Raw genomic sequence first — 4,953 nt, forward strand, 5'->3', positions numbered from 1 at the left:
AAGCACACTAATCTCACCTTCCTCTCCTGAATATGGATAGTCTCCATGTGTTTGGGAGGGGTGCGGGGGGATATCCCTCCAGTAGAATGAGGGTTCGAGTCCTGGAAAGACACGCCATTCTTTAATTTCTCGTCAGTTCCAAGTGTGTCTGATGATATAAATGTGTTAGGTGGGTGCAATTGGGCTTTTCGTCCAGGAGGACCAGGGTTCGAGTCCCGAAAAGGGTACCACCAATTTAATTTACCGCTACTTCCTAGGTGGAGGGTGGGGTAGGACGTCAGAACAGACCTGGGACAAAGAAATTCCCATGAAAATTTGAAATTCCCGGAAAAATTCAAAATTTCCGCCAATACAATAGGTTGGTGGAGGGGGAGGGGCTGGGGCCCACGCGGAGGCTGAGAAAATCACGTGACGTGATTCGGGGTCTGGGAGTGGTCGTGGTCGAGGGCGAAGGTGGGCTGGGGGTGATTAATTGATCAATTTAATTAATTTGCTTATCAATTTGATATCTAAAGTGGAGTGACGCCGCCATCTCCCTACTACTACCGTCTGTTAAGCCGGCTTTCATAGGCATTACTTACTTATATGTGTATGCCCCCACCAGTACCTTAGGAAGTTAGCCTTTACACGCACCAAAATTGGAAAAGTTACTTACACGACTTTCAGCGTGGCAAGAAGTGAAGTTATTCGTATGGGAGTCAAAATAGATGCGCAGCTGTCACCTGATGAATTTGTAGTGGCGTCGGCAATGGAGAAAAAACTCACAAGTGTTAGGTACTGAGATAGGTAACTCACAGGAATCGACTGGGGGCATCCAGTACACTAATAAGGGAATCCAGTATACTAATAAGTGGGCCACCTGTCGAGGACGAGCCGGTCGGAATGGTCGAGCGGTCCTAGGCGCTACAGTCTGGAACCGCGCGACCGCTGCGGTCGCATGTTCGAATCCTGCCTCGGGCATGGATGTGTGTGATGTCCTTAGGTTAGTTAGGTTTAAGTAGTTCTAAGTTACAGGGGACTGATGACCTCAGTAGTTAAGTCCCATAGTGCTCAGAGCCATTTGAACCATTTGTCGAGGACGATATTTCGTTCAAAAATCGTTTTCGAATGAGTGAATTAATTTTTAATTCACTGTAAGCCACATTTCTGACTGAATACAAAATACGTGGGTTGAGAGATGCCCTGGTAGATTGCATTCAGTTACGAGTAACATTGCAAATCTGGCAACTGGAGGCATTATATCGTTACTGCAACACACACAGCGCAATTTCTAAATTTTTATGTGAAGCACTGGATTCTATCCACAGTACACTGATGGTATATTGGAATGTAAGATTTTTGTCTCACCAGTTCTGCTTTTTTTTATTTTTAGAGTTAGTCAGTGTTGTGATAAGTCACAGGTGCTGTAAATATAACATTTCTTTTACCGTCACGAGACTTAATTTTGTAATCAGACGTTGTACTACTGTGCAGAAAAGCCATTACACAGAGACTGCGCCGATATGAACACGGTTGTGTGTAAGTGCGTTTGAAGTAGCGCCAAGAGTAGCTTTAAATCTCTAACGCCAAAATAAATTTCTGACTGTTCTGCCGTAAAATGAACCTCAGCGAGTCCAATACTTTTCAAATCTGTTTTGTAACATAAAATGATGCGGTGTTACACTGTTACACTTTTACACGCAAGTGACTATAAGGAACTGCTGAATGTTAGAATGAGATCCTTATCACAAGGTTTAAAATAATCTGCCACTTAAGGTGGCATCTATTTACTTGTTGAAGACTAAGAGCATATTCTGTCATGTGGCTAACTATCTATTCATGCACATAAACAAATGATCGGAGACATGTGCTGTCGAATAAACGAGAGCAGAATGAGCAAACGTTACAGTCTGCGTGGTTCCTGGCCACGCGAGTTTAAAGCCAGCGTGGCTCTGGAGGGTAGACTCGGAAGTGATATCAAAATGACGTGCACGTGTACTGTACGGGATGGTCAGAATATTCTAACCACCTTGATACGTCAGGACATTTCGAGTACTCTGAGCGTGACACTGATACTACCTTCTCCAGTGGGTAAGTGGAACCTCGCCAGCAGAAACAACAGCAAAAAATTTCGCTCTCAGCAATTTAAGTTGTACTCGCAGATTCCTGCCTAACCACGGCCTCGAGAATCGCGACATATTCCGAAATAAACAGTTAAATATTTGCAACAAGCAAGGAACGTCTATGCCATTACCGCTGATGTTACTCGTAGCGATTTAAGCTGTACTCCTAGGTTCCCACCTTACTACACTCCGTCTTCAGGCCACGAGTGGCCTACCGGGACCATCCGACCGCCGTGTTATCCTCAGCGGAGGATGCGGATAGGAGGGGCGTGGGGTCAGCAAACCGCTCTCCCGGTCGTTATGATGGTATTCTTGACCGAAGCCGCTACTATTCGGTCGAGTAGCTCCTCAATTGGCATCACGAGGCTGAGTGCACTCCGAAAAATGGCAACAGCGCATGGCGGCCTGGATGGTCACCCATCCAAGTGCCGACCACGCCCGACATCGCTTAACTTCGGTGATCTCACGGGAACCGGTGTATCCACTGCGGCAAGGCCGTTGCCTTCCTACCTATTCGGAAAACAAGTCTTAATATTTTTGATAAGCAAGAATGCAAATGTCACAGCTGGTCGTTTCACTTGCAGCAGTTTCATTCCTCGGCTTCTGATCAGATTCGTTGGTTGATTTGGGGAATGTCATCGGTCCCATAGGATTAGGGAAGGATGGGGAAGGAAATAGGCTGTGCCCTTTCGAAGTGATCACCCCGGCATTTCTCTGAAGCTATTTGGAAAATCACGGAAGGAAACTTTTTCTTTCGCAGGCAAGAGGCTCTACCATCTGAGCTACCCGGCACTACTCACGACCCGTCCTCACAGCTTCAATTTTGCCAGTACCTCGTCTCCTACCTTCCAAACTTCACAGAAGCTCTTCTGCGAAACTTGCAGAACTAGCACTCCTGGAAGAAAGGATATTGCGGAGACATGCCTTAGCCACAGCCTGGGGGATGTTTCCAGAATGAGATTTTCACTCTGCAGCGGCGTGTGCGCTGATATAAAACTTCCTGGCGGATGAAAACTGTGTGCCGGACCGAGACTCGAACTCGGGACCTTTGCCTTTCGCGGGAAAGTGCTCTACCAACTGAGCTATCCAAGCACTACTAACGACCCGTCCTCATGGCTTCAATTCTGTCTGTATCTCGCCGCGCCAAGTGGCCACGTGGTTTGAGGCGACATGTCACAGATTGCACGGCCCCTCCCGCTGGAGGTTCGAATCCTCCCTTGGGCATAGGTGTGTATGTGTGTTGTTCTTATCATAAGTCAGTGTAAGTAGTGTGTAGGTCTAGGGACCGCTGACCTCAGCAGTTTGCTCCCTTAGGAATTCACAAACATTTGAACATTTTTCTGCCAGTACCTCATCTCCTACCTTCCAAACTTCACAGAAGCTCTTCTGTGAAACGTGCAGAACTAGCACTCCTGGAAGAAAGTATATTGCGGAGACATGGCTTAGCCACAGCCTGGGGGATGTTTCCAGAATGAGATTTTCACTCTGCAGCAATATGTGTGCTGATAGAGCACTTGCCCATGAAAGGCAAAGATCCCGAGTTCGAGTCTCGGTCCGGCACACAGTTTTATTCCGCCAGGAAGTTTCATATCAGCGCACACTCCGTTGCAGAGTGAAAATCTCATTCAAGTCACATAATGATAGGCACTCGCGGTAATTAACAGGAACAGTGAACCGCTTGCTAAATAATTCATGTGTGCACTGTAAACCACAGAACAATAATACTGTGAAATCTTCGACTCTCCATTCTGCATCCGAGCTAAAAACAAAGTATGGATATAGACGCCATTAGCAGTCTTTTGGTTGTGATTACTCATTGTAATTAACTATTATGGGGTGCTCATAAATAAATTGCATTTATGCACAACTATCTCGTTCATGAGATAGTACTCTGTGATATGTAAGTATCAACTAATATTGCAGAACATAGTTGTATTAGATTTATAAGAAGGGTTACAGAATGTCTTAAAAACGCTGAAATGAAAACAAAATTAGTCTATGACAGGATGTGAACCTGTCTCCTTCGACTCCCCAATCCGTCTAGTACACAATTATGCTATGACGAAGGCATGGTATGTATCACTTTAACACACTCAACACTGCAGTCTCCCCTCTTCCACAATAGCCAAGCGTGTTAGAGGCACATGTCTAGCATCATTTTAAACCCCGTACTTTACAGGTTAAAAAAATGCTTGCTTGTATATGTGTTTGCGTCAGTAGTGGTATACCAGGGTGTTAAAAACACGAAAAAAACTCATCCTGGTAAAAGTTATACATTTTCTCACTAAGATATATAGTAGAAATAAAAAAAAACAATATTTCATTTTTGTGACAAAAAACGATTACATGTGATTTACACATTATATACTTCCAAATGTTAATGCTGAAAACAATGTTGTTTATTAAGTCCAATATTGCTTCTTTGTACCAGCACCTGATTTTTTCAAGTAGTGTCTTTCTTTCCTTTGTCAGAGAAAACTTTGTAGTAGCAAGTGGCGTTTACTTTGTCGGCAGTGAGTGGTAATTTTTCTGGAAAATGATGATTAGAATTTCTATCTAGGCAGATGGTTGGTGCTGGCTCCAATGATCTAATGTCTCCTCTTGCAGGTACCAAGTCAAAATAAAATCATTCACAGTAGACATTAGGAGAACATTAAAGAAAAGTTTTTCCCATCACTTCATTGTTTTTGCTTGCGAATGGGTAGTGGCTGTAAAGGTGATTGACATGATCTACACCAATTCTGTTCATGTTACATTCTACGACAATGTATGGCTAATTGTTATTGTAAAACCCCATTCGAAAGTACAACAACCTCTTTGGTGGTTGCCTGATGCTCTGTGGAGAGACGGA

General features: G+C 44.3%; 1 pseudogene; it reads right to left on the reverse strand.

The window, feature by feature from the left end:
• Window positions 1-2,487: 2,487 nt before the first annotated feature.
• On the reverse strand, window positions 2,488-2,605 carry LOC126476185 (5S ribosomal RNA; annotated as a pseudogene).
• Between the last annotated feature and the right edge of the window lie 2,348 nt (window positions 2,606-4,953).

Source organism: Schistocerca serialis, chromosome 4 (assembly GCF_023864345.2).
Source record: "Schistocerca serialis cubense isolate TAMUIC-IGC-003099 chromosome 4, iqSchSeri2.2, whole genome shotgun sequence".
NCBI classification, from domain to species: domain Eukaryota; kingdom Metazoa; phylum Arthropoda; class Insecta; order Orthoptera; family Acrididae; genus Schistocerca; species Schistocerca serialis.